The 23,381-nt window shown below is 32.3% G+C and overlaps 1 pseudogene; it reads left to right on the forward strand.

Moving 5' to 3' along the window:
* LOC105621832 overlaps positions 1-23,212 on the forward strand; it is a 35,210-nt pseudogene extending 11,998 nt beyond the window's left edge.
* The last annotated feature ends 169 nt before the right edge of the window (positions 23,213-23,381 follow it).

Genomic DNA, 23,381 nt, shown 5'->3' on the forward strand with positions numbered 1-23,381 from the left:
GTCCAAGGTCATGCTCTGTATTTGGTGGAACCAGCTCGGCGTAGTGTATTATGAACTGTTAAAACCGATTGAAACAATCACAGGCGATCGGTATCGAACACAATTGATGCGTTTGAGCCAAGCATTGAAAGACAAACGGCCGCAATACAACGAGAGACACGATAAAGTGATTTTGCAGCATGACAATGCTAGACCCCATGTTGCGAAAGTGGTCAAGACAAGACTTGGAAACGTTGAAATGGGAAGTCCTACCCCACCCGCCGTATTCTCCAGACGTTGCTCCCTCTGACTATCACTTGTTTCGATCAATGGCACACGACCTGACCAGCACTTCCGGTCTTATGAAGAAGTAAAAAATTGGATCGATTCGTAGATAGCCTCAAAAGATGACTAGTTTTTTCGACGCGGGATTCGTACGCTACCCGAAAGATGGGAGAAAGTAGTGGCCAGCGATGGACTTTGAATCATAAATGTATAACCAGTTTTTTACAATAAAGCCTCGAATTTCGGGAAAAAACGGCGGAAGCAAAGTTGTACACCTAATACATAAAAAAAATTGTATGTATACATATATACATATACATATTTCGAAAAAATTAGAATAAAAATAAAAAATAATAGTAAAATTAACATCACGTTTTATGTTTAATAAATCATATTATCATTGTAAGAATAATTGTACTTAATTTTACATTACGAAGAGCATTATATTGTGCATATCTTCAATATATCAAATATTTTATCAAAGTTATTAGTTTCAACTTAAGTCACCATGTGTCATTAGAAACCATGTAAGTAAAAAAAACATTCATTAAGCACATTTGTACTTAATTATAAAGTCAAAATGTTGGTAATATAGTTACATTTACAATCATTTGTGCCTTGTAATAATAGAATAAAAGCATTAAATGCATATCAGGCACTATTTCCAGATCACATATTATATTTAAATAATTATAGTATTTTCTATAATATCAAATAATGCATATCACAAGATTCTTTAGCATTTGTTTTGTCTTTCTCAATTGTTTTTTTATTTATTATATACAGCAATAGCGCTGCACATTTTATTAATATCGTTAATTAACAAAACGTGAGACATAAACTTGGATACATACCTACAAAAATTCATAGAAAGCGTAATATCATAAGAATTCCCTTATGGCTTTTGCAGGAGTAAATAGCAATAGATTTAATGAAAAAAGTCGATATCATGTTTATATGAAATTAAATCCCAAAAAGATAAAGCATTTGGTAAATTAATTCGCAATAAGTACATGGAATTTAATTGTGAATAATTGTCATTACTTAATTTAATCAAAATTAAAACAGTACCAAAATGAAATAAAATCGTCCATAATGTAATCTTTATGATCAATTTTAACTATTAAATATTTTATTAATTTGATGATATCCTTCTGAATAAAAATATGAATTTTTCTTTTAAGGGTGAGAGTCCACATCTAGTGGCTTCAATCTATAAATAAAAATTCCGCGAAAAGAAAGAATCTAATCTAGATTATCTATGTCCATTCTATTGTTCAGTATAATGTTTTATCAATATCAAGAAATTCAAGAAATCTTGTCTTGAATCAAGATAAGACTAAAACAAGAAATAAGAAATTGATTTCAAGATAAAAGAACAAGAAATTGTTATCAAGACCAAGATTTCTTGACAATAAATCAAGAAATTTCTTGAAATTTCTTGAATTTCCGTAAAAGTTTTTATTACAATATTTTATTTTTGATACTTTATTATTTTAATATTTTATTATTTTATTTTTGATTTGAAAAGTTTTGAATAGGTTAGTTTTAAAGTTTTCAACATTTTCAATTGCATTTATTGGTATTTATAACAGGTTATATAATATAGAAATGTATATTCATACATTTTTATTAAATAGCAAAATAGCATATAAGCAAAGTGTAAATCGATTAATGAAAAAGTGAAGTCCCTGATTTAATCAAATTAAATTCATTGATATGTCCTTGTTGTACCAGATATTAATCTTTATATTTATGTAAAGGAATATATATATAAAATCAATATTGCAATATTACTGAAAAAAGTATATTATATATAAACATTTGCGTGCTTCTACTAATAGTATCAATTAATCAGGAACGATTAAAATATATAGTATTATAATTATAATAATAATATTTATATCTAATAATCTTAGGAATCTAATAATCTGAAATAGTTACATTTGGCAGTAACTTCATGATATTAAAAATAATAATTTGAGAAATATTTTTAATCTTTATTAATAGATTTGTGCATAATAGACATTATAGGCACATTTTTAAACATAGTAAACTACGAGACGACTCAACATTCAATTTGTAGCTATGTTTTCTTATTATCTCTTACGATGTGACGTAGTCAAAAAAGCAACAAAAAGGGCTTTGCTTAAAAAAAATCAAAAAATTCAAGATTCTTGAATTCAAGACAAGAAATACAATATCAAGAAGTAGTCAAAACAAGAAAAATGAAATTTCTTATCTTAAAAATCAAGACAAGACAAGAAATTCTTATTGATGAAACACTGATTCAGTATTTGCTGATTAAACGACATATAAATATGTTATCCCCCAATGTACATATCTTATAGTGTAGTACTCACAAAGTTCCTAGAGGAACTGCAAAAACTATTTCTGAAAATCTTATAAAAAATATTAAAACGTGTTTGTGTCTCGTGCAGCAAGAACTAATTTAGTTAAAATACTAGCCGACGATTCAGAAACTATGACAAAGATGCTAGAAAGAGCGCTCACACCATTATTGACCTTTGGATCGTTCTTCGGATTAGGCATGTCGAATATCCTCGTGGACAACTTAGGGCGTATCTCTTTTGCCTATATACCTTGGCTAAATGGGGCTCTCTTATATACTTTTATTACTATATTTAAGTTTCATGCAGAATGATAACGAGATATTCGTCAACAATATCATCGAATTGGTTTTTTTATACATTAATTCTCATTAACTTTTGTCGTTTCAAGGTAAAAATTTTTTGAAATGTACTTTCGGTCCTTATACTTATAATAATTCTTGATCTTATATTATTTATCTTATATTACTTATATATTTATTTAATAGTATTTTTAATTAAGAGCATTAAAGGAATCTTAAATTCACACTTATTGGCAAATACAAAATTATAAATAATTTTTATAAAAGGCTTTCAATACCATTAACCATGACTTATTTTTAATTAAAATCGTGCTACGCAGTCTCTTCCATTCGGCTCTATCACTAATCTGTTCGTTCCTTACAAATCGCATGCAGTAAAAAAAGTCCTCAAATCTCAAATCTTTTTTCTCTTCTTTTTATGCCATTTTTTCTAGAATATTTCAGGGTTTCATTCACGGAATTTTACTTTTTAATATTTTTATCTGATTTGTTTAATATTTCTCTATCCTCTGAGTTCTTCATATATGCAGATGACGTAATTCTTTTCAAACTTTTTTATCCATTCGATGCTTTTGCAGTCTGTTCTGCTTTAAATAAAGATCTAAAATTTATTACCGAATGGTCTCTCTCTCTCTCTCTCTACTAATAATTCACTGCATCTAAATTTCTTTAAATCATCCTAATTGTCGGTTGCTCAACATTATTATCCCGTATTCAATCCTTCAATATTTCTTAACTCTTTAACTCCGTTCCAATTCCCCGTTCTTCCTCTATTAAAATTTTTGGTGTTCAGGTTGACTCTTCATGGGCATTCGAGTCACACGTGGCCGTGTCAAGTGTCGGGCTGCTTACGCCCGTCTATGTCTTCTTTATCCCCTTCGCCACATCCTTTCCTCTTAAAATCTCCTCGCTATTCAATTATTCATTATTCCATTATTTGATTACGCTGATGTCGTCTACATTCCGGCTCTTAATCAACAACTCCTTAATCGTATTCAAAATTCTGGTCTCCGCTTCTCTTATTGCGTCCGTAAATACGATCATATATCTCCGTATTACCAGAGATCTAATTGGCTTAGAATGTCGCAATTCTCCATATTTTTATTCTCCATCTGTGCTCTCTCGTTTTTCTTCCTTGCTCTTCTGCTATCTGCGATGTCTCCTTCAATTGAACTCTGAGCTTCATTCCACCTTTAATTCTCTTGTCATATCAAATATTTTAATTCTCTTTCTGCATCGATAAAAACCTCTCTCTCTTTGTCCTCCGTCTGTTTTGCCTCGCATTTCATCGCATCACTGATAGTATTTAATCCTTACCATGCAAGCTGCAATTTGATTCCTTATCCATAGAAATATGGATCACTAGAATTTGTTAGTTCTTTCACCTATTCAGAATGATTAAAAAAATCTCTAAAAATTCACCAACATATTTTCAACTTTCTAAAACAGATATTGGAACTTTATTTTAGAAAATAATAAAATGTAGTATAATTTATAATTACCAAAAATAACTCAAAAAAAATTTGCACGAACAGGAATCGCTCGATTACTAATGACCCATACTTGTAGGGTAAGAATATGGTGGATGGGATAATTGTGTTTTCAGTTGCAAGCATCTTTCTCTGAATTTGCGCTGTCTCTTTCCTGGCGGAAAAATTTCTATGCCAAAAAATATGCCAAAAACTATTCTTAATTACGCTAAAAAAAAATTGTTCCTAAATACATGGTTTGGAACACACACAAGTAGTTCGACATAGAATTCTATCCTTATGCCAAAGTAAACCTTTACGCCAGACAACGCCAAACAATGCCAAACTGCGGCAAACTATGCCAGAAAATATGCCTAATTGTGCTCAAAAGTACGTTTAACTAAAATCACACTTAAGTATGTGAATGAAAAGAGTTTGGCGTGGAATTCTATTTCTATGCAATATCTTTAGACACTTTCGTTCACACAGCGACACAAGTTGCGTTCCAATTGTCCGTTATCGTCGACACAATCTGTACTCAATCTAGGATCTGTGTAAGCTTAGTTTTCTAGTGACAATTATATGTTACTCACTGCGGCGGCTATAAATAAGGTTAGAAGATGTGAGTGACCAGCACTTTTATTTTTTTTTATTTAATACAGGCCGAAAAAGCTATATTTAATTTAATTCTATTCGAAACGGATCTCCATGCACAGCGTATACATTCTGTTTCCAATTGAATCGTGCACAATGACACACTTGGTGCATTCCTGTGTATGTTTGTGTTAAGATATGTTAAGCAATTGAAAAGCACCCATAATTGCGTGCCGATACGATTGTCAGACTTTCAACACAATTAATCTGAAATATTAATAATCTCAAATTTCTCAAATTTAATCTTAAAAAACTTTAATATTATAGTACCCATGCAATTGGAAAGCACCCTGTAACTTCTGAAATTAATTTTAAATGAATATATATAATATTTTAATCTTTACATTCGGACTGCTTCGTATTTAAAGTAACATATCTAATATAAACGGTCTTATTTCCAATCTTATTGTTTAATAATAAAATCCAATTTTGAGGGTCCACTTCACATGTGAAATGCTGCTACGCTCCTTATATACTTTCGGAAGTGATTCTTATTTACGAGTTTATACATTTCCACCGCGGCCCTCTGTCAGCGGAGATGCATAATGCTTACGGATGAGTAAAAGTAATTCCGCGTAAATTGCATAGAATGGTTTATTTTGTTACAAACGGAAAAATTAAAAGTTAAACATTGTACTTTGACATAGAAATACGTACCTCAGGAAATGATTTTTTTCTTGCAACCGCGTAGCTTGGCGTAGATAGACATATTTCTGTGCCCAACTATTCGACTGTAAAATATGATTCGTAGAAAAATGTAGAATGACATACTTTCTTCGAATACTTACAAAAAATGAAAACCAATTTAGAAGAGTTCGGTACAAGAAACGCGTAATTCAGGATAATGATCATTAGTTGCGCGTACCTTGGGATACTTTCTGTGCTCAGTTTGCAAGTCTCTAACTATCCTTCTAACTAGATCCAATATCATTTTACATTTTTCAAATAAAAACGCATAATTTGCCGTTATTATTTTTGCGCCTAATTAATTATATAGGCTATAGATAATGTAATTCCGCGTAAAAAAGAGTAGAATGGCATACTTTCTTGAAACACTATGAAAGAATAAATATTAGTTTGGCGTAGTTCAGTAAAAACGCGTAATTCAGGAAGGAATCAGTAATGGTTATTAATTGCTCGTACTTTGGCGAACTTTTTATATTTAATTAGGTCCAATCAGGTCCAATTGGCGTAGTAATTCCTTTGTTTAACAACGCGATTCTATGTCACAGTCGCAGAAATAGAAAGACTTTTGGCATACTTTTTGGCATAGAAATTTTTTCACCAAGGTTTCTGGATGTTAGAGACAAAGCCTACCAATTGTGAAACGCGAAACATGAGACGATATTCATAGTCTATTTTTATTTTAAAACTGTCTTAAATAATGTCCTAAGATGCTAATACATGTTCTCGAATTGATTATGATATCTTAAGATTGTACTTAAGACAGTTAAATGCAAGAATCGAATATGAACACTGATCTATTTAGCATTGTGATATTAGCATTAAACTTTCCTTGTTTAATATACTTTAGGTTTCTCTTTTTATAGAAAGAGAACCTAAGATGCATTATGATGTATGTCAAACAAGGAAAGAAGCTTCTCTTAAGCAACACTCATAAAAAGAAGACAACGGAGAATTAGAGAGAGAGAGAGACGCTTGCAAACTGAGCACCATGTTAATCCTTCCACCGTAATTAAAAGAGACTGAACTAATTGGTATGTGTGAGATGCTTGCGCGCGCGCGCGCGCGTGTGTGTATGCGCGTGCGTGCGCATGATTTTAACTATTGCTTCACCACTTATTACATCGCCTCTTACAAGATTAGGCAACTCAAAAATTCACAAAATTCTGAAACATTATGTCTAAATGGAATAGTTTTGTCCATAACACAAAACTATTTTTTGTTCATACGGAATTACAGTTAAAATAATATCTTTTCTTTTCAAGTACTTACAACTGATTGCTCTATCAAAAGCCAAAATTAAATAAACGATATTTTATACAGGATGTCCCGCGAGACTTTTCCAATCGCCCATAGGAAGGTAGATGGGATCAAAATAAACATAAAAGTCCTTTCGTTTAACGGTATTTGTAATAATAATCGAGATCTTAATGTTTGCAATTTTACTAATGAAAGAATCGCGCCGATAGAAATATTCCGGCCGTTAGAAGTATAGCCCGGCCCACTTTTTCAAACATAGACTGCGCCGACAACGCGTTAGAGGTAAGAGAAGAAGCGTGCCGTTGCTTAGCGTCCGGCATTGCCGCTCGCACATCTCATCGCACCGCACCAAAGAACTCGTGTCTATGGCCGCTACGCACATTCGCGATTACATACATAATACTAACACTGCAAAAATAGGGCAAATACAAATCATAATAAACTTCGATGAATAAAAATGTCAAAAGAGAGAAAGCGATGAAACGTATGGAAAATCTAATTAATTTCTATCATAATCTGTCCCTTCTCTAAATCTCGAAAGGAAAAATTTTAAGAAAAAAGTCCGAAAGAAATAATATCATTGTCCACCATTCCCTATCGTTTCTTGTTAGGAGAGTATGATTTCGAAATACCATAAAATATCAATAAAGATGTAATGTTTCAAGTTTTGTTGGAATCTCTCTTTCTATGTATACTTCAAAAATCACTAAAAATCTGTCGTAATAGTGTATTTATAGTAGTAGAAATTCTAAGCTCACTATCGCATAATTACCAAAAAAACTTTGTTGTTAACCGTATTAACGATTAACAGCATTGTGCTCTCGAGGTATAATTAATTATTGTAAGCAGTTCATTGTAATCTATTAAAATCGGAGAAGAGCATATGTTTTTCTATCAATTTATTACAAAAAGCGTAGCATATTATGCATAATAAGTATTTCATATACATCATAATTCTCTAATAAGGTACTTATGAAAGGAGAACGTATAAAGAATTAATCGTGAATAATTAATTAACAGACTTAACTTTCACGTTTCATGGAAAAAGAAACGATAAGAAACGATAAAAGAATTTGATGTTATAAATACACAAAAAAATTAAAGGATGACTTATGTGATACTACTGTATCCTCCAAAAATAGATAATGTTCAAGAGAGTGTAACTTCGTCAAAAATTATCATAATGAGATTTTTAAAAAAGTATTTTAAAGTTTGAAATCTCTACTTTCGAGATAGATTAGAAATAATATTTCGATCTCTCTGATTGACTTTTTACAAAATTATAGAAATGTACCTTAAAAGCCGTCAAATCTAAAAATTTTGTATAGATTTTATCAAGTTCCATGATCTAAATTAAATTTGCTTTCTCTGATAATCGATTTTTTTTTATCGAGTTATTCAACATTGAAATGAAAAGATTCGTTTTCATCAATGTTGTACAATGCTGTAACTCAATGAAAGTATATTATACAATGCTTCACGAAAAGGAAATTAAAAATAAAGATTCACTCCTTCAAATGCTAAACAGAATTTGTTTGCGATTTTTAATTCAGATCATGAAATTTTGTAAAATATGTACAAAATTTTTAGAGATTTGGAAGCTATCCATTTACAATTCTCTATAACTTTGTGAAAAATTAATTAGATCGAAATATCAATTAATCGGCCTTTTAATCCTTTAGTGTGTTATAATATACTTTCAGAGGCAAACAATAGAGGATCAATCGCGAATTTATAGTACGGCAAAATACAATAAGAAAAAAAATTAAAATTGTGGATACTATTAGTAATTCATTTTATTTTATGCATTTTGTAAATTTACAGAGTTATGTTATTTTTACATCTAATTTTGGTATACATTTATCAAATTTTATGCTATATAATAGGAAACGCTATCGTTTCCACACCACTTTGAGATAGATAGCTTGGTGCGTTTTTTTTTAAGTATTTTTCCCCAGTATGCCTAATCCTCTGTCTTTACACTTCTAATGTAACAATTGCTCGAAGTGTCTTCCTTGCACTTACAGACAAAGTTCGACTCTTCGAGAAATTTGCTGCGTTGCATGGTGCGCCATATCCAGAGTGGTTTGAAAGGCCATTATGATTTCATCATATAGGGGAGTTCTTTGTAAGATGGACGTCTTTGTAGGTTGGACACCTCTTGACATTTCGAATATTTGTAGTAGAAAACACCAAAACTCCGACTGTCATCATCTCTAAAATACTAAACTTTACTTTTTATGTGATTTTGGAGCGAAAAGACGCACCACAAATTTCTGTGCCAAACAAATTGTGAAAAAAACATCGAAAAAAAAAGTGAAAATTAAGATTCCCATTTTTTTCTAAGATTATAAATTGAATAATTTTCATCGAAAATTTAAGATGAATATATGTACTGTGCTCTATTTTTTATGTATTTTCATAATGTAAAGAGAATTCCAAACAAATCATGAATTAAATTTTTTTTTCAATGCACTTCTAAACGTCAACAATTTTATAGGTTTGACACTTTTTTCTTTGTAGATTGGACACCCATCTTCTTTCATTTTTCACGGTACGACGCAATTGTTTATGATTTTTTGATGTTCGGAATTCTTATTAAGTGAAAAAGTGTTTTTATTGCATTTTAATGATATTTTTGATGATTTTTTTCCAAATTGAGTTCAAAGTTAGGGTTTTCATTGTATTTTAGTGAAATTTTTGTGATTTTTTCCACATTTTTAGTATGGCAAGTCGCAGAAAGAGATCAACTGAACACGGTATTACCGATTATGATGCCTTGCTCAACGCAAGACATCATAATCAACAAAAGATCGAAGAAAAGCACTGCAGCTGCAAAATCAGCCGAACTAGTTTGTTCCGATATGTTGCCAAATTTACAGCCGCAGTACCTGATATTTTGACAGTATCTGATGATGAATTGAAAGTCTGATGATGTTGAAAGTTGTGCGCCGATTTGCATCATAAGCTACACCAAAAATGATTAGTTAATGGTACATTTTAATGACTCTGTTAATTAATTTTATCGAATATTTCTAGGTTTTTGATGGAGATCAAGAAGAGGCGCTTATGAAATAAATCATTACGTGCTCTGAACATTACTATGGTTTAAGCATAATGGAATTAAAGCAATTGGCCTATCAATTTGCATTGAAAATTGATGTGAAATATCCTCGGAGCTGGGATGAAAATGAAATGGTCGGCTCGCAGTGGTACTACGGGTTTATGCTGCGCCACAAAAAATTGTCTTTGCGTACGCTCGAACAAACAAGTTTAAACCGTGTCAAGGCATTTTGTGAAAATGTTGACCACTTTTTTCGCAATTTGGATTCCGTGCTAGAAACTCATCCATTCGGTCCAAGTTCCATCTAGAACATGGATGAGATTGGCTTTTCAACAATTCCAAGCCGCATGGGAAAAATTATTTCGTTAAAAGAGGTCAAGCGTGTGGACCAGATAACATCTGCCGAACGCAGCAGCTTAATAACATTGGCATTCGCTGTTAATGCGGCCGAAAATTCATCTGTCACCTTTTTATCTATTTCCGAGGAAAAAAATGAATCCGCTCTACTTAACATATACATCGAAGGAAACAGTCGGCTTTGCAAATGAGGGTCGGGATGGATGCAGCAAAGTGAATTCGTTTTAAATATATGCATCATTTTATCAAATACAGTCATTCATCGAAAAGTTCACCAACACTGCTCCTTCTTGACAATCATATTTCTCACTTGGAAGTCAATGGAAACAATCGATTTGGCAGTTGAAAACGGTGTGACCATGCTCTTGTTTCCGCCGCATTGTAGTCATCGGTTGCAGCCGCTCAATGTTTCGGTGTACGAGCCTGTGAAAAGATCTTACAACAAACTACACAATGCATGGATTAGAGAAAATGCTGGTAAAGCACTCGATATTGCTCACATTCCCATGCTCATGGCAACTTTGTTGAGAGGAGCAACACCAGAAAACATTGTGGATTCAAAACCACTGGAATCTGCTCATATGATTCTGATATTTTCATTAGTCTTGGTGAAGAAAATGCAGGCTTCTACTATTGAAACGGAATATAATGAAGAGGAATAGCGCCGCATTGTTGTGGATAGTGCACACATTGAAATAGCTGCTCACGAGACCGTCTCAACATCAGAACTATCAACATCTGACATGTCTCGTAGCGATAGCTATGCATCGGTGATATCTGTGGTTGGACCGCTGCGAGCAGCAACACCACACAAAAAGTTCAATCGTGGTCCAAAGCCACAGCGAACAACTGTTCTTACTTCACCGGAAAATGTTGCCGTTCTAAAAGAATGAAACAAAAGCGAATAGCTGCGAAAAATAAGAAGGAAGCGCTGAACAAAAGGTAATACTGAAAAAAACGCATAATGACTGTATGATTTGCTCAAAAAAAATGCCTGACAAACTCACCAAAAATAACTCCATAAAGTGCCATACATGCAATATAATCATTCACGTAAAATGTGCCGATATATGTTATAGCGTTTACACATGCCTAAATTGCGATTCCGATATGGAATATAACTAATATCAATATAATGTCATTTCATTAAAATTTTCATTCCAACTTTTATTAATTTTTCGTCTTCAAAGTCTATTTTCATTCAAATTTTCATTTTTTTATGTTCAAATCAACTGAGACCAATTAATAAATTGAAGAAATTTTAAACATTGTGTTTTTACTTGAGTTTTTGGGCATTTTTAGCGTTTTTTTGGGGGGTGTCCAACTTACATTAAAAAATTTGAGGGAGTCGTTTTTGAGCCTTTTTTTGAATTGGCTATAAAAAAAATGCACTAAACTCAATGATTCTTTTTGTCCACAATGTAGCTATTAACCTCAGCTTTCAGAGAGTATCTTGATATCAACGACATGTTGATTCTGAATTATGAGCAAAAATGCTAAGGGTGTCCAACCTACAAAGAATTCCCCTACCTTATTTTGGATACCATCACGTTTGTGCTCGACTGCAGCTTTAATATAATTCCAGACGAAGTCTCGAGCACATTCAAATCTGGTGAGCGTGCCGGCCAAACGATCGGACCAATCTATCTATCTGGAAACCGTTCATCCAGAATTTCCCGTACTCTGAAAATAATGTGCGATAGCTTCAGCGTACTGAAAAATCAGCGTTTCTCGCTCTCGGAGAGGAACGTCATCCAAAAGAATCAATAACTGATTCTCAATGAAATCAGCATATGTTCTTCCATTCAGGTGTACCGGAAAGAAGTATGACTTGATCTGAAAATCGCTCATCGAAACATTATGGAAATAAGGCAGCAGAAAATATTTCTAATTTGCAAGAATATTTACCACTCTGTTAGCAAATACTCCTGCCCACACATTGATTGACCATCGATACTGGAAAGGGCACTGTCGAATAGCGTGTGGATTCTCTTCTTGCAAGAGCAAGAAATTATGAGAATTGAACATACCGTTCGGCGTTAATGTAGTCTCGTCCGTCCATAAAATTCGATCATGAAACATTTCCCCGACATTGTGCGAGGAATCCTGCGCAAGTTTTATTAATGATTACTATATGTTAAAAGTGTTATAAATATGAAAGAAAAACTGGAATAAAAATACCCGCACAAAAATTGATACGCTATATCTCATCCCGTGCTAAAAGCTATTGCATACGTTGAAAATGGAACGGATGCAATCCATTTCCTTTAAAACACGATGCATCGTAGTTCGTGGTACACCGAATGTACGAATATACTTATACGGCGTACATTGTTTTGAGGATTTTCTTCAATCATATGCATTTCGCTCGTTATCATTAACGCGACGACACAATGTCATGATTTTGTCATGATTTCGATACACTGCGAGATTTCCTGTTTGCATTGCGCGTTATAAGCAATCCGATATTGTGCATCTTGATGAGTGACGACGATTCGGAAATTGTTCCGCGTACAGACACTCCGCGACGAGAGCATTTCCTCTGGCCATTCCGTAAAAATAAATCATATACGTATACTTCTCCATTGTATAATTCATTTTAAGTCCATACAAATAACACACAAATAACATGCAAATAACAACTAGCTCGATAAGAAATCATGTAATGAAGGAAAACATGAAAAAAAATATTTGAAAATCGAGTAAGAACATAGATTTCTTTCTCGGTTTTTTATATATATGATTATATTCGAAAAAAGATCCTTTTTCGATAGCGGGTTCAAACTTCAGGATCTATTGTACGCTTTCCTACATTTGTAAGCATGGTGAGGATTGGAAATCTTTGACAGATAGTCTCTGAATTTTTCATTTCCGTTATACATTTCCGTGCATTACTTGTATACGGTATTATATTATATAGAAATTCATATAGAAATTCTAGATTTAATTGCTGCTGGGTAATAACTGTCCATCCAATTTTGTTTTTTAAAATTATGTAAACACGATCAAAATTGGAAATCTGCTACTTGTAATGAGCAGCTTTAATACACATTTCCATATTACTATTACGCGTTATATTTGGTTATATTTGGAAATCCAAGATTTAATCAATGCTGGATGATAATTGCCCATCCAGTTTTACTTTTCAAAATTATATGAACAACATCAAAATCGGAAATCTGCGATTTGTGCGAGCTGCTTTAATATCTGTGCATTACTTTTACGCAGTTCTAGTAATCATGTATGTGTAATATGTGCTTTCGAGAATACTTAAAGAATAATCGGCTGCAAAATTAAGTTAATATCTATTAATTTTTTTTATATATTTCGTTCTTTGCAAAATATTTTTTGTGCTTTGATTTGTATAGTATTATATTGTACAATTTTTATACAGTGAGAAGAAAGTTAATACCGAATTTTTGAAACACTAATTTTTCGGAATAATGTCTTAAAGTTCCTGACTACTCAACCAATAACTCTGCGTTGACGGTGGCAATACAGAATCAGACGTCTGGCGAAACCGGTAGCCACACACTTAAATACGAGGTCATGTCCGTGTGCTCGCCTGCATCGAGAGTGAACGAGACAGCGAGCTCCTTTTCACACTAATCATTATTTCAAGCGACCGAAAATGCTTTCTCGGCAATCTCGACTGTTCGGTGACCCTATGCATTAATAAGGAGCGAGGAGCATTCTAAATAACATATAAGTTTTAATAAATTGTAGTAATAGTACAATATATATTCCTTCCCTTAATCCAGAATAGTATAAATCATGTTAAAAAACGCAACAGTTTACGAGATATTTAATTGTTTACTATTTTTCATGCGCGTTATATAGTATATCCTTCATATAGTATATAGTATACCCTGCTTCATATAGTATACCCTTCATATAGTATATCCTTCATAAACTCGAGTGGCAAGAATAGTTCAGTAAAAATAAAATTTTACCGGAAAAAAATTATAAACCAGCATTTCTTTTCATGAAAATCTCAAAAAGCCATCAGAAAAGAAATGCGTATGTTTGAGACTCGAGACTTGTGAAGAAAATATGTGAACAAAAATCGAATAGCACAAAAAACACGTTTTCATTTATGTTGTTTTTCCATTTTTCTTTTAGCCTAACTGAACTTGCAAATTCGGAAAGAGAAGGTTATATCCCTTCGCGCAATCGTTAACTTTTATTTACTTCTTATCATGCGAAGATAAATGAGCCCTTTGATAAACCGGTTCGTTTCTTCTTTGAGAACTAAATTCAAGTTAATATCTATTATATTTCTCGGCTTTTTATCGGATTATCAATCATATTCTTGACGGTATTTTTGAGTTCGCGACAAGGGATGTGAAATAAATCTATTTCATTAACTTCACGTATGCAATTTATAGCGAAAACTTCTGGCACGCTCTCTGACTCATTTAACTTTTGAGATTGACAAATCGAAATACTTTTATGACCCTCTATCAGTACACTCAAGGAGTCTAAGAAATCAGTACCGATTATAATGTTGTGTTTCATCAAAGTATTCGACACTACGTGAAATCGTTATCTTGTAATGATTGCCATCGATTTCTACATCGTTATCTTGTAATGATTGCCATCGATTTCTACATCGCTACAAAGTTTTCCTAGCGTTTCTATTCTGAGCCGACCCCGCAAAATTTTATTTCTTTATATTTTAGACGTTTCTAACTTATGTACTGATCCGCACGCATCAAAGAGAGATCACTACCTGTGTCAATTAAGGCGGTTGATGTCCAGCCACTACTTTGATTTTCTTATAATATATTTATTATTCCTTATAATATATTTCCTTATAATATATATTTACGAGTTGACAAATGACTCACATCGCAACTGTCTTTCTTCTTGGAAGATTTTTTCGGGTACTGACTAACGTAATGTCCGCATTCACGACATTCAAAATATTTAACCTTTGCTCTTTGTTGGGCACTTGGCCACGAGATGATCTAATGCAATGCAACTATAACATCTTCGGCTTCTCGTAGTGACCTTAGCTTCTTTCTTCGTTTTCGTTTTCTTATTCTTGAATGATACTTTCTTTTTGTTATTCGATGTTTCCGATGACGTCCCACGTTTTCGCTTCTGGTCCATTTCTTAGAGTCATCTTCTCGAATGCCTTTAATAAATCTGATTTGTTTGCAAATCTCTGTATACGCGCTTGGTCGCAGCATAGGATCCGATATCCCGTCGATTAAGTAATCAATTAATTCATCTTCATCGATGAGCACTGGATTTGCTAATATTATTTTCTCATGTAGATATCATTGAATTTTTTATTTTTCTTCCATACTCGAGTTTCGAATTCTGTTCTCACTACCACTTTGTTTGACCTACGTAAAACATGCCTCGCAATTCCGTAAGTAATTCTTCTACTGGCATCTCAACATTTTCAGGCCACGAGTGAAACTATACCAACGCTTTGTCTTTGAGTTTCAATCTTATCAAGATTCTACACGCATTCTCTTGTAACTTGATTTGTATGATTTTTGCAGCATGCGAACCTGTTTCTCCCATCTATCGCAACGTATTCGTACTTCTATTAAAGTCGCTTAAAAGACGCAATCACTATTATGTTCATTCTCGACGCGCTCGCCGACTCATTCGTCGTTCTATGCGTATTCGACTGGGATATATTTAATTGCTGCATTTGACACATTCTATTATTTCGCGTTGAGCTATTTGAAGCTTCCATCAACTCTTTTTCTTTACGCATCGCTATCGTCTTTTTCTGACTCCCTGCTACGTCACAGCTTCCCGATACACTATTACTCGCCACGCTTGCCACTATCTTTGGCTTACACATTCGCCGGAAGGATCGATCTCTAAAAGTCTGGCGATCAACTCTGCTTTCACCATTGATTGGCTGATCGAACTTTCTTTTAACTGAAACTACTGTTAGGTCACTGTAGACAGAACTCATTTTCACGCAAGATCACAATAACGCTTCGCTTTTATGCTCTTTGCTGTTGCTAATATTCGACTCAATTCTCTTCGCTGCTCTATCCCGGTTGAGCCCCCAAATTGTAGGATCAGTAGAAAGGTGACTCGCAACATATTACACTTTATGTTTATAAATATATTAAATAGCAACAGTTATTCGTTACATCGTACTGCATCGAGCATTGTGTGGATTTTGTACGCTAACTTTCCTAATCCTAACGCTATCTGGAAATGCTTCTCTCCTCACTCGCCTCGTGACAACGCAATAATAATTTCTTTCGTTCGTACACGCATGAACACATCATGTAGATACGGGCTCGATCCTCTCTTTTACAGCATCACCCATCGCCACGCTCGTACATAACCAAAATGAAAGTACGAACTTTTCTAGTTCCCACATATATTTTAATTTATGTTATATTTATTAAATGTGTCCAATTATATATTATCATAAAAATTTTGTGTATGAGTTTAAAGGTAGTTAAAGTTTTAATACAATAATTTATCTGCTTTTGATAGTGATATATATCGTTTTCATCAAATTTACAGTTTATATTACATATATCAAATTTTCAGTACTGGTATTGTATAGCGGAAGGTTGATCATGCTTGCTTAGTCTTATATGATGTTTATAATCTTGTACATCGTATGATTCTTTCCCAGAGCTTTTGTAACTAGAGTCAACTTGATAACAATTACTTCTAGAAAATTTTTACAAAAATCCTATGTGGAAACTTTTGATCTCCAATTACTGGAGCTCACTATTTGTTGTTATGGATAATTCTCCATTTCAGTGTACAGTCAAGATGGAACCTTATTTTAATATGCCTTAATAATGCTTTGCTTTGACTTTTGCTTTGACACAATTTCTAATGTATAGTATTTGATTGTATAGTATTTAATTATCGGGTGATAATAGTGTATCTTTATAATTGTTCTTCTCTCCTTTTTCTCGTGAATGTAAACTTCTTAATAAATGTGAAAAATTTTATGACATAGCACAGAAAATTAATGGATCAATAGATATGAAGCTCCGAAGTTACAATCTAAATATTTGCTTTTTAAGACTATAAAGATATTTTTTTATGTGTAATACATATATGTATTCTTGAATATTGAATAGTACTGTGTGTGTGTGTGTGTGTGTGTGTGTGTGTGTGTGTGTGTGTGTGTGTGTGTGTGTGTGTGTGTGTGTGTGTGCGCGCGCATGTGTGCTGTATACGACAGTGTGTTGTATGTGTATGCGTATGTACATGTTGCATGTTTGAATATTGTATGTGCGTGTACGTGCGCGCGAACTCTCGTATGTGAGTTGCATATTCTGCTAAAAATTCCAAACATGTCCATATATGAATTTGAACTTGATCAAATATGATTTCTTGCAAATTTGGAAATCCTGTTATATCCAAATTACATATGGAGTTTCAGATATGTTCTATGCCGACTCTTGTCTGCAAATTCCGTTATGTCCCAATATATATTAGGAACTATAAAATTGGGACATAACGGAATTTCCATATGTACCATAATGTATTAGATATAATAGTATTTCCAGTGTAAGAAGCATTTGACCAGATATGTCCAAATTCATATACGGACATGCTTGGAATTTTTAGTAAGGTTAAATATCAACGACTTTAATATTTAATATATAATTACATTACAACTTATTTCGGGTTACCACAATTATATTTTAATCATTGTTTATAATAAAAAATTTATTTAACTCTAATATATGTATCTATTATATGTATCATTCGTATAAAAGATTTGATATCAACAAAATTGGCACTAAGTTAAATTTTTCAAAATTTTATGTATCATTCGTAAAAAAGATTTGATATTAATAATTAACGTCAAGTTAAATTCCATAGTCGGGTATCAAATTAAATAAGTAATATTAATTTTAATGATATCATTCCTATAAAAGATTTGATATCAAGAATTAGCACCAAGTTAAATCCTATTTCTTTATACCAAATTAAATAAATAATGAATATTAATTTAATGATATGTTAAGACCGTAATAAAATTAAATACTAAGTATAAGAAAATTTAAGCCTATAATGGTCGAACTTAGATCTTTCATTGCTTAAATAATTCAACATGAATTATATATATCCTATATACGAGTATGTACATGCATACCATATTATTTAAATTGCATTTATTATTGTTTATACACGCTGCCTGTAAGAGCGTTATTGTTTCTATTTATTTGATTATTGCAAACACTATTATTAAAGTCTCGGTGATCTAATGGCTTAGGACGGTCGTACGAAATACAAGAGATCCGGGTTCACGTCCCGACCGAGGTGATATTTTTTGCAATAAATTTATTAACAGTTTCACATATTAACTTTATAATAATTAATCTTTATAATATGATGCATCAAATGGTAATATCAAATTATTAAATTGCTTGGCAATTTAATTCGCGATTACTAGAATAGTATTAATTGCATTTGTAGTCCGGAAAAACAATTCGGGGCGCAGTTCTAAAAAGACTACAATATGGTGTACAAGTACATATAGTGTATATTAGTAATTTAAGATTGAATTATTTAAAGCAATGAAGATCCAGCTTCAATAAAAGTATTTTATTATAGGAATAAACATTTTTCTAGTATTGATTGTGGAAATCATTTTAAATTAAAAATATAAGGAATTGTTAAAAATATTATTTGAATGTTTTTGAAAGTTTTCAAAATGTTAAGTCCGTATGTATGCCAAATGTATGCCAAATGTAATCATTATATTTTTGTCGAGTATGATATTATTAAGTTATAATCGCTATCTATAAAAAAAGGAAACGTAACGATAATGTAGATCTTCTTTGCACATGACATCAAAAATCGTCAAATGCCGATTTCGATTCCTAGACTTATTAATTTTTTTTCTCGGTTCTTAGAGAATTAATGATTTTTATATTCCAGGCAGAATTTTAAACAGATTTTCGAAGAACATCATGGATGAGTGACTGCCCAATGTTGGAGACGAGGTATTCCATAGTATGTAATAAAATGATTATGAAGATGATAATTGATATGAAGATGATAATTAATCAATGGATATTGATAATCATAATAATCGTCTTGTTTTCCTTCGCTACGAAGTTTTATATAAAGTCAAGATCTCAAACATCTTGAAAGCATAAGTAAATATATTAAAACAAGTAACTCTTACACAAGAAACTCTAAAACAAGAAAAAAGTGCGGCGTATATATTATATTCTTGAGGTTTAAATTCATGGACTGCTGACTCAAAGAATTCGTATTTAAAAATTTTTTCTTTCTCGGAATTTAATAAATTTCTCAAAAGTTTTTTTGAATTTGTTCTTGCGTTTTCAGTGAAGAGTCTCATATTCTTCTATGTAAATGCCACTTTGAATGGTTTGCCGACAATCAAAAGCAGCGAAATCGAGAAGATAATGCAAAAACGATTTAGTGAGTTGCAAAATCGTCACAGTGGCACATGATACCTCTTTTTAACATGTGCCTTTGCTGTCTTTGCGGATCTAATAATGTCTCTGTTCCTCGCCTGCATTTGCTTTTACAATAAATGATAAATTATATCTAATTAATTAATTAATTCTTAATTAATGAAAGTTAAATTTTTTTTCTAAGAATTTCATAAAGAAAGCTATAACTTAGAAGAATTAATTAGTAGGATCTATTTGATTTTAGTATTTAAGTTTCAGTCCTGCATCTGCATGTGATTATTTTTCTCAATCTTTAAATTATTGCAAGTATTTTTTGTTCTTTATATTACAGGCAATGTAATCGGCAACAAAACACGTCTAATAATATCGCAGTCATTGATCCTAACCTGTTGTCAAATAATACATAAAACAATTCAGCGAGTCGATGTTACTTCCATAGAAAAAATTCTTCAGTACACGAACCTTCCTATGGAAGAACCTATTATTGCGGATAATCCATCTACACGGCCACTCAAAGGGCAATTGATCTTGAAGGATGTTAACATGAAATATCATAAGAATGATCCACCAGTTTTGAAGATATAAATAAACTGACTGTTTATTCTTACTTTTGTGTGTTTTATCACCTAATCGCGCTTTACAGAATCTGAACGTATCTATCGACCCTGGAAAGTTGGAATGATTGGGCGAACTGGTGCCGACAGTCTTTCTTAACCTCAACGCTCTTTCGCTTATTCATTGAAAGTCTGAAAAGATCAAAATCTATGAGGACACAAGCACGATAAATTTAAGTGAACTGCGCTGCAAAATCTCCATTATACCATAGGAATTTATGCCGTTTTCCGAGAATTTATGTTATAATCTGGATCTGTTCAATCAATATGACGATATGAAACTGAAGGAGAGCCTGCAGCAAGTTGAGCAAAACGATGGACCACGATTCTTCTCTCATAATGTTATAACTTCAGTGTCAGCCAGAGGCAACTCATATGCCTGGCCAGATCCATCTTGAGAAACAATCGCTTGTTCGTTCTCGATGAAGCCACGGCCAATGTTGATTCGTAGTGAGTCTTTGTGATTGTATTTAAATATCATTTGATGAAGACAATAAATTTTGATTGATTAATTATTAATAAATTCTCCGTAGCAAAAATGTGACATGACAGTAAAATCATTGTATTGTGCAAATGTCTGCTTTATTACAGGTGACATCATTATACAGATGTATTAAGATTATTTATTGTGTTGTTACTCATACAGATTAAGATACAGATTAAGATAATTATGTGATGAAGCCTTTGATGATCTTATAGTAATCACAAGTTATGATATAACTGAGAGTCTATTATGATATGAACGTGACTTTTTTTGCTGTGGGGATAAAAATAAATTATCATATGTAAACAATTCAAACTTTTTAATATTATTAAGTTGTTATTTTTACGAATGATTGCGAATGATATACTTTCACAATATGTTATTAGGTGTACAACTTTGCTTCCGCCGTTTTTTTTTCGAAATTCGAGGCTTTATTGTAAAAAACTGGTTATACATTTATGATTCAAAGTATTGTCCATCGCTGGCTACTACTTTCTCTCATCTTTCGGGTAGCGTACGAATCCCGCGTCGAAAAAACTTGTCATCTTTTGAGGCTATCCACGAATCGATCCAATTTTTTACTTCTTCATAAGACCGGAAGTCAGGACTGGTCAGCCAGGCCGTGTGCCATTGATCGAAACAAGTGATAGTCAGAGGGAGCAACGTCTGGAGAATACAGCGGGTTGGGTAGGACTTCCCATTTCAACGTTTCCAAGTAGTCTTGACCACTTTCGCAACATGGGGTCGAGCATTATCATGCTGCAAAATCACTTTATCGTGTCTCTCGTTGTGTTGCGGCCGTTTGTCTTTCAATGCTCGGCTCAAACGCATCAATTGCGTTCGATACCGATCGCCTGTGATTGTTTCAGTCGGTTTTAACAGTTCATAATACACTACGCCGAGCTGGTCCCACCAAATACAGAACATGACCTTGGACGTCAAAATCACAGTTCTTGAAGCGTTGAAATCACTCACGACACGTTCTTTCACTAATAGTGGCCTCACCATAAGTATTTTAGAGCATTCGATGAGCCTCAGCCGCAGATTTCTTCATATTGAAGCAAAAAATTAAAACCTCCCGCAAATGACGAGAATTTGGCTCGTAAACTGACATTTTCAATCGAGAATAACTTTATGATGCAGACACAAATCGACTAATGTTTTTATGGGGTTATGTTGACAGATGCCCAAGTTTATTGTATGACGTCTATGATCTATTTATTTCGACCACCACTTACCGCTAAAGCTATCTATAAGAAAACGGCGGAAGCAAAGTTGTACACCTAATACATCAAGTTATAATATGGTACAATAAACAAAAGTAAGTTACTGTACGGTACAATAAACATTTATTTATAATAAATTCAAGATTAAAAGAAAAGAAATCTTTTCAAATTAAATCAGATTGGTAAATATTTCCATCAAAAGTCTATATATTTTGTATTTGTAAGACACTGCAGCGTATACAATTTCTAAATTAAAAATTAAAAAATTTGTGTTTATAAATTTGTGTCTTTAAATTTCAATCTCTATTTCTAATACGCATGTTTTAATTCAGGATACAATAAGAAGCAATTTTAACGAATGCTTCGTTATTACGATAACACATTATTTGAATACGATTGTAGATAGCAATCGGATTAACGTGATGGAGAATGATTCTATCATGGTAAGTTTTCCATTTTAATAATTAAATGTTAAGAAGAATATTGATTTTGTAAGACTAAATTAAGAGATATATAATTTTCTATATAACTGTCTAAAAAGTTTATTCATAATAATTTTAATTAATGGTCAATTCAATCTCTGAAAGATGTTTAAAATAAAATTCATTCTAAAAAGTGAAACATTCTTTAAAATTGAATATTGGGATATATTTTCAAGATCAACTTAATTTTTATTCTTTAGAAAAAAAGTTTACTTCAAATTATTTTATTATTAGAGAGTTCGAAATTAATTTTCTGTTTAACAATATACTCTTTCCTAAAAATACAATGTTACAAAGAATAACCATATTTTTTTTGGAGAATTTTGTTATTTCCTGGGAAGAAGTCATGCATTTGATAATTAGAATTGTCATGTCAATAGGAATTCGGTTGCCCATATGAGCTGTGACGAATCAAATATTTACTTTTCACAAATGATAGAAAAGATGGACAATCAGATGGCGCAAAGTTTTTTTAGAACAGACGAAGAAGGCTTGCGAGAAGAATAATTTTCAAAACGATCATTGTAAATTAAATTTGTCGGCGCAAAATACACTGAGATTGACACTACGCTTATAGAATAGACCGCTTTATAAATTTTCTACTTCTAAAAATCTTATATTAAAAATATACGTATATATATATATATATATATATATATATATATATATATATATATACTACTATATAATTAATTAATTATATACTATACACGTAACTATACTAACTATATATATTATTATATTAATTTAAATTTTATATATA

Source organism: Atta cephalotes (assembly GCF_000143395.1).
Source record: "Atta cephalotes unplaced genomic scaffold scaffold00037, whole genome shotgun sequence".
NCBI lineage: Eukaryota > Metazoa > Arthropoda > Insecta > Hymenoptera > Formicidae > Atta > Atta cephalotes.